Source organism: Mytilus edulis, chromosome 8 (assembly GCF_963676685.1).
Source record: "Mytilus edulis chromosome 8, xbMytEdul2.2, whole genome shotgun sequence".
Classification (NCBI taxonomy): domain Eukaryota; kingdom Metazoa; phylum Mollusca; class Bivalvia; order Mytilida; family Mytilidae; genus Mytilus; species Mytilus edulis.
In genome coordinates this window covers 11,880,705-11,898,499 of record NC_092351.1, presented here as the reverse complement: position 1 = coordinate 11,898,499, position 17,795 = coordinate 11,880,705, and the positions used below count along the sequence as shown (strand labels likewise).

General features: G+C 33.6%; 2 long non-coding RNA genes across 2 annotated transcripts in view; one reads left to right on the top strand and one right to left on the bottom strand.

Annotated features, from left to right (window-relative positions):
• The window catches only part of LOC139484823 (uncharacterized), a 452,262-nt gene that overhangs the window by 1,365 nt on the left and 433,102 nt on the right, over positions 1 to 17,795 (bottom strand). The gene's annotated exons all lie outside the window — the stretch shown is intronic.
• Positions 2,656 to 17,734, top strand: LOC139484800 (uncharacterized). The gene is made up of 6 exons (XR_011655156.1): positions 2,656 to 2,775; positions 3,878 to 3,986; positions 5,370 to 5,386; positions 6,606 to 6,675; positions 7,510 to 7,597; positions 17,308 to 17,734. It is a non-coding gene; the product is annotated as an uncharacterized lncRNA (long non-coding RNA).

Here is a 17,795-nt window from a genome sequence, read left to right as displayed (position 1 = left end):
TATGTAATAACTGTAAGGCCTTCTACAATGACCTATCATCAAAACCCATACCATATTGTAAGCTATAAACAAAATCCTCCAAGAGACATGATTTGAAACAGTTTGTAACAGAAAACCAACAAAGCTTATATATCTAACCACATTTATATTCCTTGTCTGAAATTTAAGGAAAAAAAACTTTTTTGATAGACCATATATCCTGAATCCAATATGAACATTTTACTTTTATTCGGTGCACATAATACAAACATTTCATAAAAACACAGAACATGCCGATAAGATATATAACCAACAATTATTATTTCAAACTGCATAGCAACAGCACAGGCATAATTACATCAAATCAAATGCCCATCTTTACACACCTGTGTTAAAAATACAACTTTTTAAGTTTTATAGATCTGCATGTGCTATTATATGAAAATCTAGATGATCTGTGAGAGTAAAGCTCTCAAAATGCATATGATTAATCACAAACATATCATAACAATCATTATAGGAAACCGTAAAACATGTTAAAAATTGAAAAAGGAGATAAAACAGCTTGTAGAAACTGTTGTAATACAAACCTCAAACACCTAGCACCTTTGATTAAATATACTAACAAACAAGCAGAAAACAGCTCAAGACCACCAATGGGTCTTCAATGCAGCAAAAAAATCCTTCAAATGGCCACATAAACAATAATGTATATTAGATATGCAAAGTGGACACCATTTTCAAACTCTAAAACATAATAATGAACCAAATTTGGAAAAACACACAAGACTAACAAAGGCTAGAGATTACCTGACTTGGTATACAAGCAAAAATAGGTCAGGTTTAAACATGTTTTGTGAGATATAACTCTAGCCAGTGTGGATATATTACATAAAAGTAAAACACACACATTTGAGCTACCAAAATATACACATTGAAAAAAGTATTGCAACACCTCCATTGAAAACAGTGTAAAATGACATGATTGTAGAATGTGTATAATTTGGGTTTTTACCAAATACTTTTAATCCACTAATATGGTTTAAAATTGAATTCATGGTATAAAGTTACTTTTCATCCAATATCAATGCTACATAGATAGGTCATAACAGCTGCACGGAAATAGTTTTTTCATGTTTTTCACAAAAAATGCAAATTTTGCAGGACTAATTTTCCCAAAACATTAGTTCTGCAATAAATACAATTTTTTATGCATTTAACTCATTCAGAAATATTTGAAATGCCTAGTGTAACACACATTTTCTGTGTCAGATGTTTAGTTTGCTGTAAAAACTATTTTTTTTAAAAATCGGTATAGAAGACAAGACAAAGCTTGAATAACTTTTTCAGTGCAGCTTTAATGATTTATCTATTTAGTCTTAATTTTGCCTGAATTGCAAGTTAATAACATAAAATCAATTTTAAACCATAAGTGGATTAAAAGTTTTTGGTAAAACTCAAACTATACACATTCTACAGCTATGTCATTCAACATTGATTTCAATCGAAGTGTTGCAGTACTTTTTTCCATGTGTATATAAGAACTGTTATAAACAAGGTACTGTTAATTCAGTATTTCGATAATAAAAACTTGCATTCTACTATATGTGATAAACTTAGTCTGATGTTAGATAGACTGACAATGCATTTATTATAAGATAAAGGTAACAGTGACTTAGTTTGAGGTTGGTGGGACTGACCATCTATTACCAGGTACAAAATGAAGTTAATAGTGACTAAGTTTGAGTGATTTAGTTTAAGGTTAAAGCGCCTGGGCATCTATTACAAGGTTCGAGAAGCTAACATCTATTACAAGGCGAAGCTAACAGTGATTTAGTTTAAGGTTAAAGCGCCTGGGCATCTATTTCAAGGTTCGAGACGCTAACATCTATTACAAGGCGAAGCTTTTAAACAGTGATTTAGTTTAAGGTTTGAGAGCCTAGCCATCTTTTACACGGTGAAGGTAGCCAAGGAACAATAAACTAACTAGCAAGTTAAACATCTAAGTGTATCGGTAGAATGCTTAACTAATATGTTCTTGCCAAATATATTCATTTACATAACAATTTCTTACCTCTAAATGTGTATACTTGTAGGGTTTTGTGCCGTTGTGAAGCTTTAGTTAACGTAATATATCCTTTATCTCTTTTATTTATATGTACTATTTGCCACTGGATATTAGTAATCAAACAATCACCACCTTCTACGTAAGACCAATTCATTTGTATTTTTACGAAAAATCGTAACTCTTTATAGAACTATGAACATAAAATTATGTTTTAACACAACTGTGCTTTTTAATCATCTGCTTTGAAACTAAAACCGATATGATGATATTTCATACATCAAAAGCGTTTTTATGTGACCCTAATATATTCAGTTTTATTTCATTCCAAAGATTTTTTGTTCGATTTTTTTTTTATTATTATCATTATCATTTCAGTTACAAATCATTTAAAAACATCTATACCAGTAGCAGAGAAATTTTTAAATGATTTAAATTAACTTTTTAAAATTCTGATATAAATCCCAATTATATGAGCCCCCCCCCCCCTCCCCCCCTTATATTGTTGGGAGAATTAAGGTATTTTTAATGCACATCCTAAATTGTGTAGAAAACCTTGAAATCGACCTACTGTAGCTTGACCTTGTCCGTGGTTTAGAACAAGTTATCCTTGTTGATAAATTATACAATGGAGAATGGAGACACCTGCTCTAGAATAAAGTATTGCCATTTGTTTATCCTTATTATCATTTCCCCTCATGGACTGTAGGGAAATACACAGAATATTGATGGTAAGAAATACAGTTTTAAATGCATCTTCATTAATTTGCAACATTTAATTTGTCTTATACTTTGATATCAAAAGAAACTATGGTAGATATACAAGTACTCGGCTACGTTCACTCTGTGAAGCATTTCTATTTGTATCCATCTGATGAGTTAAACCTTATTTCAACTGATTTTTCTAGTTCGTTCTTATGTTGTAATGTTACACAACTGTCCTTTATTAGGGGAGGGTTGGGATGCTGCTAACATATTTAACCCCGCCACATTCTGTATGTATGTGCCTGTCCCAAGTCAGGAGACTTTAGTGGTTTTCGTTTGTTTCTGTGTTACATATTTGTTTTTCGTTATTTTTTTGTACACGAATGAGGCCGTTATAGTTTTCTCGTTTGAATTGTTTTACAATTGTCATTTCGGGGACTTTTATAGCTGACTATGCGCAATTGGCTTTGCTTATTGTTGAAGATCGTGAGGGGACCTATAGTTGTTAATATATGTGTCAGTTAAGTCTCTTGTGGAGAGTTTTCTCATTCGCAATTATACCACATCTTTTATTTTTTAACATTTTATACACTTTTTTAAACGAACGTTACATTTATGCAATATGGAGAAAATAACACTTTCTGCGTAATGTTTTTTGCTCATTGTCGAAGGCCGTACTGGAACCAGCATTTATTTTTACATTTTAGTTCTATTATATGGTTGTCTCATTGGCAATCGTACTCAGTTTTATAATGAAGGAATTCTCTTACCTCTTTCTATAAACTCTTGTCTTATTGTTTTAAGAGTTTCGGGCCCTGAGCAAACAACGATGGGTGTTGGGTAACATATACATCAATATTCAGCTAACGAATATATATGGTAATATTGTTTGACATTGAATTTTAAAATGACACTTTAGATATCGGTTAGCTATTTGAAAACATCATAAAAAATCTATAAATATAGCACAAACATAATAAAAACAGTCTGATATCATGGAAATGTAGTGCCAACCGCGAATTCAAATCTCTTTCTTTTAAGAAGGTCAAGGCATCTTCCGTATTGCCAAAGTATATTGATTTATTGTATTTTGATACAGGATTTAGTTCTTTTTTTGTTTGTTTACAGAAATCCTGAACGGTATTTATTTAACTGATTTAGTCCCAATAAAGAAATTAACATTATCAAAAATTAATTCATGCAAGCGAGTCAAACGGATGACAGAGCCCCGAAAAAGGTAACGATTTTTTTTTATATAATGCATTTTAACGTACATTTAGAAGAAAAATAAATACAGTGTACTGAATTCACAGGTGACTGCATTATAATTGATTGATTGATTGATTGTTGGTTGCTTTACGCCGCATTAGCACAAAAAGGCTATATCGCGGCGAGCATTAAAATTGAAGATTATGAGTATAGTTATCTTGCACATACTATATGGGACTATTCAGCTAACATAGTATACTAGTGCCAGATACTATCTCCCGTATATATACGAAACAGAAAGACATTTAACACTTATATGTCGGATTGTTCTTGCATGAATTGTACTTAAAAAAAAGAATGGAACAAAAGCATTCAGCATGTATGGTCACCGTCTAAATATTTGTTCGCGTTCGATTTTTTCAACATAGTTTATTTACTATTCAAGTTTCTTTTCATTTATCAAATGCCATCGCATCCGTAATCCATAATATTAAAAACAGGGTGTAGTAGCCGGGTGGGGGCATGGGGTTAAACAACTATGTTTCTGTCCAACAACTTATCATTATACAAATAAGGAGATGTTGTATGTTTGTCTCAATAACAATAGCGGCACTAATTTTATTTCACCAGATGCGCAGTACGACAATTATTTTCTGTTCAGTGATGCTCAAACCAAAATGGTATTTATGATTCCACTGCCGAAGCCCTTACTATTGACCCAAAATAACACGTTCATAAATTTAACATCAATAAAGACCAAAGAAATACGATTTTAACAATTAATAATTAGTTCATTTGTTCAACGGTTTCAAAAGTGATGAGTTTTAAATTTTATTCAGATGATAAAAGCCAATTTAGAATAGTACTTTATATAACTCAACGTTTGTATCACTTGATCAAAACGTGTTCGTACATATACAAGATCATACAACATACAAAAAACTTAAAATCACTATGAACTTAATATCAAATAGGAGAGCGTCATAAACTTGAGGGAAGATTTGTTAGTAATGCTTTTAAATATGTTGTAATTATGGTAAGAGTTTTTGATCGTTTCAATGATAGCAAAATGGTGCTCGAAAACAAAAATATACAAAAATGGCTTTAGTTCTCTTACTTGACATATAGTTAAGACACAAGGTTACTTTTTCAGGTCATATTTTGAACTCTAAAGTTTTGTCGCTTGCTATTCTATATCGCTTTGTTGTAATTTTATGTTCTGTGACATTTTCATCAATCAGCTTTTTAATTCAGACACATTTGTATGCGCAAATGATGATTGGAACGTAATGCCCCACAAGAAGGCAAATGTCTGTTTTTAAAGTTTGCATAGCAATACATGGTCTGGCATATTTGTTTTTAAGTGTCCCTGTATGTCTATATGTTTTAATATTTTGTATACCTTTTACAGCTGTCAACATAGTTATGGTGAGTTCTATTATTATGTTCTTTATATAAGCTTTAGTTCTTTTCATTTGTAATATTAGTATGGTCTGTTTGTTAGTTTAAAAAAGGGGGGATGATATACGGTTATCGTAATATCTATAAAACAGTTACACTCGGCAAAAGAAGTTCCCTTCAATATTACATACATACATACATACATACATACAACAATACAATGCAATACAATACAAAACAATACAATACAATACAATACAATACAATACAATACACAATACAATACAATACAATACAATACAATACAATACAATACAATACAATACAATACAATACAATACAATACAAAACAGTTACACTCAACAAAAGAAGTTCCTTTCAATGTAACATACATGCAATACAATACAATATAGTACACTACAATACAATACAAAACACTACACTTCACTACAATACAAAACAATACAATACAATACAATACAATACACTACAATACAAAACAATACAATACAATACACTACACTACAATACAAAACAATACAATACATTACACTACACTACACTACAATACAATACAATACAATACAATACAATACAATACAATACAATACAATACAATGCAATACAATACAATACAATACAATACAGTTACACTCAACAAAAGAAGTTCCTTTCAATGTTACATATATACAATACAAATACAATGCAATACTACTATTCAAATACAATACAATACAATACAATACAATACAATACAATACAATACAATACAATACAAATACAATTACAATACAATACAATACAATACAATACAACATAGGATGACATGCAAAAATGACACACAAATACTACATAGTATAGAGGAGAGTAGTGTAGTATCAGTTAAAAAATGAAACAGAACCCAAAAAGCAAAACAAAAAACAACAACATGATAATGTGGTTTAGCCAGTAGGACCGATTTTCTCATTTTTTATGATAAGACAGTACAGTGTTTACTTTTGAGCCCTCTCCAAAGTCTGCCTCGGTAGAAACTTCCAATGTAGATTCGAACACTATTTATCTACCTAGAAGATTGACTTTTTATTTTTATCCCTTCCTTTCTCGAACGACTCGCTTCCATTGCCAAGCAACTTTTGTTGCAATTACGCTAAGCGTGTCTCATTACAGAAATATTGAACTACGGTATTTAATGTGTTTTCTAATTACAAAAAAGTAATGTAGATAAAATTAAAGATTTCTGTTTTAGCAAAAGTTCATAGCAACAAACACGACATCATATTTTTTGTTCTCGAAATGGCAAACAGACGATCTGTTCAGTAAGTATCATAGACTTATAGAGCCAATAGCTTAGCTTTCTTTCTCTGTTCAGTAAGTAACGTAGACTTATAGAGCCAATAGCTTAGCTTTCTTTCTCTGTTCAGTAAGTACCGTAGACTTATAGAGCCAATATATTAGCTTTCTTTCTCTGTTCAGTAAGTAACGTAGACTTATAGAGCCAATAGCTTAGCTTTCTTTCTCTGTTCAGTAAGTAACGTAGACTTATAGAGCCAATAGCTTACCTTTCTTTCAATTATGAGTTTATCATACATACAATTATCTATCTTGACTATGCAACAAGTGTATATACTAATGATTGCAGCAACATTGTATAGAAAACAAATCTGGATATTAAGTGTATACTAGGATATTGTTTGGAAACTTTGGAATAATTATACTTTGATGGAAGATAAAAAAAATATGCGAGATTCTTTAACTTAAAAAAAAGAAAAGAAAAGGGAACAGCATCATAATACAAATGATATTGTTTACAGATCAACACAGTTATATTGAAACCGTTGGCTTAAGAAAAATTTGCTTCTATAAAAAAAAATCCACAAAGAAAACTAAAGATTGAGTAATTGGACTCCAACCTTAAAAACTGAGGGCGAATTCACATTGCTGCGGAAATGTCAGAAGTTCTTTATTACCATAAGGTGTACTGAATATATAAGATTAATAGAGTGGAATTACGTGCATTTTCATTGCATAAGAATGACTTCTTTTCAAAAATCAAAGTTGTAACAACAGAATGTTTTTACGTCTTACAATGTGCATTATCTATACAAGCCAGATAATCTGTAACAGTATATTTTTTTTATTATTATTTTCAGGTTTAGTTTTAGAGATGATTGCAACTGTATTGTTGAGTATTTTATTTGAAAGTGTAAATGTAATTGAATTTAAATTGCCTTCAGATAGGTAAGTTTTTGTTTCCATCTTTTTCATATAAAATTGAGAATGGAACTGGGGAATGTGTCAAAGAGACAACAACCCGACCAAATAAAAAACAACAGCAGAGGGTCACCAACAGGTCTTCAATGTAGCCAATATATTTATTTAAAATGTATATTGTGTATGAAGAGGTAAGTTACCAAAGGTGGGTGCAATTAAAAATCACAGACAGAAGGAAAAACCCATCAGCATGATCAACCAAATGCTCCGCAGTGCTCAGCTTTATACGACCGCAGAGGTTGAACACTGAACGGTTGGGGCAAGTTGTGATTAAATAGTTGACACAGCATAGGTTTCGGACACAGAATAAATGTGGTGTTATGAACTTATAAATTTTTTTTTGCCTTTGAGCAATTCACTATGCTGTGTTTTCATAATCCTATAAGTAAAAATGTAATTATAAGTATTAAATGCCTTTTTTGTAACTTTATAGGGTTGTAAAAGCGTTGACTGTGCGCACATTTTTAGTATGAAGCGCTTCCGATTAAGGGTAGGCAAGCTAGCCTCATGGTCAATATATAGTTGAATAACAAACCAATGACAAAGACATCAAATCTTCTTTATTCAAACTCAAGAATGAAAAGCTATCGGATAAAAGCAAATCAAAACTGAGAATATTAAATAAAATAAAACCTTATGGAGAACTTGAGATGAATGCAATTACTCTGGAAGGGTTCTACTCCACTATCAGAACCTGTCGGATCTTTGAAGATAATTATACAATCCAGTGTTCAGTCGCATACAGTTGAATGTAAGCAATTATAGGTAGCCGTCTCTTAAGAAAAAATGATTTTACGAAACACCAATATGACAAACAATAGCCAACGACAAGAACAGAACAACAGGCTCCTGACTTGAACATGTATACATTAAAAGAGGCAATTCTAACAACTAAATCTAAGTTTTTTCCTTTTCCAGATTAAAATTATATATTTCCATAAACAGTTTGAGAAAAGCATGAGCTCGTGCAACTCCAATATATTTGTATCGGAAAGATGTATGACCATTTATATTCTATACAATATATTTAATATAGCAATACATATTAACTTACGTTTTAACAGGTCGGGACCACTACCTTATATGGAAATGCATAAATTAGCATACTTATGTTCTCGCACATGTAATTGTTTATTTACATGTGACGCAATTTATTTTGACCTAGGTTTTTGACCAATCCACTAAATGAGTCACAATGCATGATGGACTACTACGTGTTTACAATCAACCAAGAACACGTGTTATTTACTGAAATACAACACATTTTTTCGTGCAATGCGGGATTCACAATTTCGCTTAGTTTTTCATTTTGTGTATCCTCATTTATAGTTCGTGATATAAAGTATTACTTCCATGCTCAGATTAACGAAGAGTTGTTTCTATGCGAAGAAAAAATGGTTTGAATTACCCGATATATAGCCATTAACATGTTTGATGATGTCACAGAGATTTCATGTGTTTGTCCACCAGAAGCAACGAAATAACAGCGAAAGAACACAATTACCCATGAGACAAACTTACTGGTGTAAAGTAAACCGTCGATAACAGCCGGTGCTGATATTCAAGAGTACAGCAATGTCCGTATAGATAATTAAAGGCAAATGTGGGATCCTGGAATTTTGTGTTCATAAAAAAGGCGAAGCAATATTTACATACATGGCAGTGTTAACAAAATCTATAAGTATTTTTGTTGGTCACATTTCAGTATATGGGACTTCCAAACTGTTCCCTTTTTTTTTTAAGGTAGTGAAGTCAGCAACTGTAGTTTCAGTTTGTTCTTTTTTTAACGGGCTCAGACATTTGCCAAACTGAATAAAATCATTACAGCTGATTTCTTAAACCTGCAAAGTAAAACTTTGGTTGGCTTGCTTGCTTTGTTTGTATAGTTGTTTATGCAAGCTTTGAAAATTAGTTTGACATCTTTATACAATATATATATATAGGCATAGTTTAACTTGTATATTTTATATTTTGTACAATATACAAACAAAGCAAGCAAGCTAACCAAAGTTTTGCTCCACATGCATTAGTAAATAAGCTGTAATGGTTTTATCTATATGTATGTGCGACAAGGTGGAAAATTTGATATATTTTGTGAAAATTGCAGCGTTGGATCTATAATAAAAAAGAAAATGTGGTATGATTGCCAATGAGACAGCTGTCCACAAGAGACCAAACTGACACAGAAATGAACATTTATAGATCACCGTACGGCCTTCAACAATGAGCAAAGCCCATACCACATAGTCAGCTATAAAAGTCCCCGATATGACAATGTAAAACAGTTCAAACGAGAAAACTAACGGCCTTAATTATATAAAAAAAAAATGAACGAAAAACAAATATGTAACACATAAACAAACGACAACCACTGAAATACAGGCTCCTATACAATGTATTTTTTTTTGATGGGATAGATTTCTTGTCCTTTTATATATTTAATTGGGCCGTTTTTTTTTGTTTTTTGTGTTTTTTGTGTTTGGATTGTTTTACACAAGTAATTTTTGGGTCATTAATAGCTTACTTTTCAGCATTGGACCTATGACTGCTTACCTTACTAAATTATGTCTTTGTTGGAAAGATGTCTCAATTGGCACTCATACCTCATCTTCTTATTTCTATATACAAAGCACGTTTTAGAAAAAAAATAATAAGCAATATGGCACTCACTATGATCCAGAGACTTTGAATATTGGAGATATTTTACATATGTCAACAGGACAGCAGCCGAACGATAAAAAAACCTCTGAGGTATATTTTTTGATAAAATTAGCAACAAACGGATATTATCGATGGATGAATCTATAACAAATGTATTGAGCTATATACCGTACCCGCTCAGCGGAGAATCCAGGGGGGCGGGGGTTCCGGGGGATGGACCCCCTTTTTTTGGACGATCTGTGCATTTGGATGGGGACATGTAGTTGGAACCCCCTCCCCTTTTGTCCAGGGTTAGGACCCCCTTTTTAAAATGGCTGGACCCGCCCCTGCCGCTTTCATAACACTTCTTTTTAGCATACTGAATATTATGATGTTCTTACTATTAGTTCTGGTCTTGATAAAAAAAATACACATTCAGTACAGAAAGAAGTGTTTCAATGAAAGTTTCGTGTTTTTCTAGGCAGAAATGATTTTGCAATGACATTATACAGGTTTAAAAGAGCTCAAATGATTTTCTTACTGGACTGTGGTCACTTCATTGGATATTTCACTGTGTCATGTCGTGAAATTAATGCAGGTTCAATTCAAAACAATAGTCCAGCGGATATCAGAATAATTGATCACTTTATGGTAAAAGCATGAAACTTGGCAAAATGAAAGATTAAAGGGTATAAACAAAATTCAGATATGGAGCCACGTAAAAAAAATCCAATATGGCCGCCAAATTCAAGATGGCCGCCATAAGTATAACATTTTTCACTTGATGAAGTATTTCAATTCTAATGAGTTCCAAAGATGTCAGAAACTTAAGGAAATACAATTCAGATATGACATTTATTATGTTGTTAAACCTTATGGTACAGAAATCATAGAAAATGGCGTCCAAATTCAAAATGGCGCGTCAAAATGTCTAAGTTTTACCATATTCGAATGTATACACCATTATTATGTGATAGAAAGTTATCAAAGCAGTAAAACTGATCTTTTTGATATCGACAAAGGGTTACAATGTATCACTTTTACCTGGGTACGAAGATAATATTTTCAAAATGGCGGCAATATTCAAAATGGCGCCGTTTAACATGTAAAAATTTGACGTTTGTTTTTGAATATGATATAAAATGATTAAAAAATAATGGATCCAAATGCAGGGTAATCAAAATAAAGCACAGTCTCAATCGGTTTCTCTTTCACAGTCCGGTGAGCATTTGCATAATGCTGTGCATTTTAATGCTGCTTTTAAGCATTTACATGCACCTCGACATCCTTTCTTACAGCCACAGTGGATGAGCTCTTGGCATGACATTGAAGCTTCAGCAAGCACAGACCAGAATGGTACCCAAGTACCATCAAGTTTTTGCCAACCAAATAAATCTGGCGATGGCATACCTGGATTTGAAACTAAACAATTTCCCCAAATAACACTTCCTTGGTAAACTGCACGTTTCGTATGTTGAAGAAGTGCATCTCTTGTTGGAGGAATATTGTCTATTGTTCTTGTCTTTTGTGTGAATAACTGTTTTCTTAACTCATTCACCGTATTAGCTGTACTAGACCGATCATACAAAAGAACAACATACCGTTCTATTACTTTCAACACTTTTAAAATTTCAACTTCATTTGGATTCTCAATAATCTGCAGAAATGCATCTGACAACTCCTCATATACGGACCATGTGTCCCAAGCTGATTTCTTACCTTTCCCAGAAAAAGCTGAGACTGTGTCACAACCGGTAAAGGCATGGAACAGTGGAAAGACTTTCGATTTCAATGGTCCTAGAGCAAGGCACAATTCATGAACTGAAATATATCGGAAGTTCTTTCCAGTACCAAAACCTATCCACAGCTGTTCAATTTGCAGTCTGTTGAAACAAGAGACAGACAAGACAACAACATCTGTGTCAACTGTTCTGATCAGTATTCTGTTATGGCCTTTCAGGGAAGCATCTAAGGCATGCAACAACATTCTAGTATCAGCTTCCTCGTGTGAACATGGGCTTAACAATTCATAGCTGTGTCCTGCAGTATTTCCAAGGGCGTTGATCTTGTCAGTTACTACGATCTCATTGTCGATACCAACACTGGTTATTTTATCAGCGAGAAAATGAAACAACTCAATTTTATTTTCATCTAGACGCAAGAATTCCTGCCAATTTCCTGGTACATTCGTTTCATCTTGAACTCGTCTTCGAATACCTTTCCCACGTTTTCCTCGAGTAGACGCCTTTAAGCTATTGTCAATGTATGTGTCAAATACAATGTCAATTCTTTGTACATTTTTTCCAATATTCTGAATATACGGTACAAACACTTTTAAAGCGTATTCATTAAATGATTTGACATTGACAGGCTTGAGCATATTAACAACTGCAGATCCATCAAGAATAACAGAAGACACTACAGGTTGAACATCTGTTGGAGGGGTTAATCTCTCCAGACATTTTGAAAGAAGGTCAGCTTTTGTTCCTAGACGTATAGTACCATTTTGACTAAGCGATGGAGGGAAAGCATGATTCTCATGTCTGAAGAAATCGTCAAGGTTTCCATCTCTTGATTGACAAGCAATATACAATCTTGAAAATAAAGAACAATTACTTTTCAAAGCCATTAGCTTGTGATCTGTCGTAGACGTTTTCTTTGCAGGAGGTGGTGTTTGAAAAAGTGGTAACTTATTCCTCTTGATAGTATTAAAGACAGACGTTGTTCGATCAACAAGGCGTTCTTTCGTATACTTTTCAAACTGTTCTTGTCCCAATGATTCTATTGTGTTAACAGTTTTAACAACTGATATGTCAACAATGTTCTTCGAATCTAATACAAGCAAATCCTTACTTGTCTCTAAAAATGGATTTCCAAGATCATCAATTACATCATACAAAGACACAATGTCATTTCGGAAAGATTCTTGAAAGGATAATGTTTGTTCATGATGAAGTTTATTAGATGCGTTAGTGTTCACAAAGCATTCAGTGACATTTTCAAATTCATTTACCAACCTAGCCATTTCAGGCCCTGCAACCATCCATCTACGAAGCGCCCCTGGATTTTCCGTCAACCCAACAGCACCACCATCTGCTTTAACACAAGCATTATTTTGTTCGTGGGCTTGATCAATAGCCATACAGGAAAATTTCTTCTCTGTCTTGTTGACAACAAAGTTGCCGTCAAGGAATGCTCTATGAGTTTCTGGGTTCGTTTTTGGTAACTGAACCATATCACGCAGATGAATTGGTAGCCATCGTGAATAATTGGTGTGATCCAAGGCAAAAAACCAAGGAATGATCTTTGAGAGAGCTTCAATATATAATGAAAAGTTAGCCTCACGTATAGACCTTATAAATATTAATACTGTCAATTCAAATCGGAGAGTTATATACCAAAATTTAAAATGAGGAGATTCTTTAGATCGTTCCAAACACCACTCTTCAAATTCTAAGGTAACCTCATCATCCCTCAAAATATCTTTGTATTGACAGTAAGCATTTGATAATAGACGGTAAAGTGTGCATGCTGTAACTTGGTGTGCTCTACGTGTTTTTGTAACATGAGAAGCCTTTAGAAATGAATCAGCTGTACCTGGTGATGTAACCTGTGCATTTACTAAAACACTAGTCCATCCACTATCTTCAAGCCAACTACCAAGTGCTTTGAACGCAGCCATCTCTATGTGTAGGCCACCGAACATCATAACAAAGTGATCCTCACCATACATCTGAGGCCAGTTCCACTGTATTAGTTTTGCTACAGTGAAAAGGGGTTGGTCAAAAGCAACAACTGGCGTTTGGCCAGGATTTAGCTTTCTAACAGCGCTACGAATAATGTTCAATGAGTGTCGTATCATTGCAACAGATTTTGCTTGCTCATGAAACAGAGGTAAAAGGGCAGACACTGCTGGTAATTTATTCCCATCTGGCAGGACTGCAGCATGATAGGCGGACCATGAAATATTTGTACCCACTGTAGCACTAACACTTGAATTTTCTGCAACATGTTTCAGCCATTTGAATTCCCCTTTTAATGCAGCTGGGAATGAGAACATATCAATTGAAAGTTCTCCTTCAACTAATGGAATATCTGGTTCGTTGAATCTTAGTACAGCTGGTGGAAGGTTTGAATAACTCTCTGGTAAAAGAGAAACTCTCTTTGACTGACATTTCAACATAGTTTCAGATTGGTCCAATGCTTGAACAACGCCTTGAGCATCCTCTGAAATATGTTGGAATAAAGATATACCTGTACCATGGAATGAGTCTTTTGACGATATACTGCTTGGATTGTGATCAATGTTGTCTACAGCAGATGAAGTGAATACATTTTGCAATAGATTGGTAGGGCAAACAATACCTTCTTGAACATAACGACGACAAGCATCATTGGCCATTGAAGTAGAAATTTCTAACACTCGATCGTAGGAGACAGACAGTCCAAGTTTGAAGAAAGTATCTACTAGATCACGTTTTCTAGTCTTACAGTGGATCATGACTCCCAAATAAACACAAACTGGAGGTTCATGATGTTTCATGTGACGGTTTGATTGTTTCTTTGTACAACTATACATCAGAAGCTGTGCTATTGTTAATGTCGACTGAGAATAGGAACGGTCCTGAATGTTGGGTCCAAACTGAATCATACTGATTAAAGAAAGCAATGACTGGGGTACAGAAGCTTCCTGACATCCCTTTGGGAAGGTTCCTTTGAATTCTGAATTTAATGAGAAAATATCTTTACGAACAAACGTAGCTGCTTTAGATATGTTGACAAACTCATTATCAAAGTCTTCTAAGCAGACTCTCTTCAGTGCAGGACCAATGTCATCTTTGAAAGCAAGAATGTTTTCACGGCCTTGTTTGTAAGCATCTAAGTCTGGGAAATTAGATACGATTCTGTCTTTTAGTCGTGAACTATTAACTCTAGATGAAACATCTGCACCTAGACATGTGATTCTTTCCGTATACAGTTTACATAGATCTGACAATTTGTAAACACTTATGGTCTCATCGCACGACCTTGTCTCATTTATATAAGAGACAAGTTCTGAAAATGCAATGCCATGGATTTGCCTTTCTTTCTTAGATTCGACATTATCATTTTTCATTTCAATTCGAGATGCACGATTATATAGGGAAACTAAACATTTAGAGTGGTACTTTGCCTCCTGTGCAATTAGATCACCAGCACTTAACTTTGCAAGCAACAATGTGTCGTTCAATTTCACTGCACATTCTCTCACACGTGTATCTTGTCCAAATGTTGAGGACTCATGAAGGGCTTCTTGGCCATTTTCATTACAGAAAAAGCACACAGACGGGTTACTGATAGACTGAACGGAAAAGCTATGTCTAGTCTTTTTTTTAGATGTGGTGGCTTCATCTATACTCTCACGTAATGTTCGTTTTTCTGCTCTATTCAACTTTGTCCTGTTTAGTTTTAAGTTGCAAGATTTATGCCAACATGCCTTGTGATCAATAAAAGACTGAGCTATTCCAGATCCCTCATCTAAGTTTTCAACGCACACATTAATGCCTTCAGGCATTAATCGCAATGCATGAAACTTCTTAATATTGTCAGCTAAAGATTGATAACCAGCCCCAACATTGAGACGTTTAGAATCAAATGGGCATATCAGTTTTTCATCTATAATTTCTTGGCATAGGATGCAATTTGCCCAATCAATATTATTTGATTTAGTTGGTTTGTCATATTCTACACTTGATACCCTGAATGTCTTTTCAGTAGCCATGTTGTAAGAACTATGATCGTAAATTTGTTTAAATATTCCTTGTGGATAACTTCTGTATGCCAGACGCGTGTTTCGTCTACAAATGACGTATCAGTGACGCTTGAATCACAAAAGTCAAAAAGACAAACAAAATGTATGTAATTCAAGATGATGACCTGAAATCTTGAAATTTTCGCAAAACTCAACTATTTGTTAATTGTTAATGGCTTTCCAGATAAACACGATATAATGTTTAAAAATAAGACTTTTGGCGGCCATTTTGAATTTGTCGGCCATTATCGAATTGTTTTCCATATTCAGAAAAGATGAATTAGCATCATATTTAGCAATATACAATGTTTTGTGATTTTATTTTCAATGTTCAATTTAACTAATTTTTTTTTATTCTGCCTAATGACTGTTGGCCGCCATTTTGAATTTGTCGGCCATTTTGTGATTAGTTTTGATTGTTCAATATTCGTTAAAGATTAATAAGCATCATTACTAGCAATATGCATTGTGGTGTGCTTTTATTTTCAATTGATAAATTGTACCTTATTTTTTGACTCCGTCTCATGACTGTGGGCGGCCATTTTGAATTGGCGGCCATTAAAGAATAATTTTTTATTTTTCCATATTCAGAAAATATTAAGTACCATCATTACTAGCAATATGCGTTGTGGTGTGCTTTTATTTTCAATTGATAAATAATACTATATTTTTGGACTCAGCTTCATCACTGTTGGCAGCCATTTTGAAATTGGCGGCCATTGTGGAATTTTTTTTGATGGCTCCATATCCAAAAATTTTTAGAAGCATCATAACTAACACTGTGCAAAGTTTCATGCTTTTACCATTAAGTGATCAATTTTCCCAAAATATTGGACTTAGCTGCTGGACTACAATGCACAAAACCGGTTTAACTATTTTGCAAGGCGAAAAAGAAAGTCGAATCGTGAAGCCAATAAACAATATTTTTTTAATCTGAGCATGCAAATTGAAGATTACGTTATATATTTTACATTAAATATATTTGCAGAATAAAAACTTTGGTAATGAGAGTCCCAGACAATATATTAATTGACTGTTTCCCCACTAATTCCACGTGTTTTAAGTAGTAGTTTACTTGTAGTAGCCCACAATGCATTGTAGTTCATTGAGTCGATTGGTCAGTTTTTCAAGGCCATATTGGCCTTGTGTTTTGGAAATTACTATGCAAATATATTCTGACGTCAGAAAATCTAGAGTTCTCGACCTGTTTAATGTAAACTTAATTTATTCAATTTGTACTTTTTAGGTCGGATAATGAAGAAAGAGTAAAGAAAGTATCATATTCACTTATTTGTAAGAGATCTGCCATTCACGTGATCCGTGTTATATTAGGATACACATTAATGCTATGTGTGATGACAATGAATTCCTGGATTATTGTTTCTGTAGTTGTTGGGTGTGCCATTGGATATTTTCTGTCCCGTCCCTGGGTGTACACTACAAAAACCAACTTGTCAAGACCGAAGACGAACAGTTTACTAATGTCAGACTTGTCTTATCCACTTCTGGTATTAAAGACCGAAATTTGAATTATACAAACACAAAAATAAACAACTTCAAAGACACATACATCTAAATGATAAATGTGTAGCCACTTTGTTCATAAAACCTTTTCATATTTTAATGCACCACCCATTGTTTTTCTTCATATATAAGGAAGCACCATATGGTCATCACGATGTGGTACTTGTAACAAAGCAGTTACCTGGAAGCACAAAGCTGTATGTTGTGACA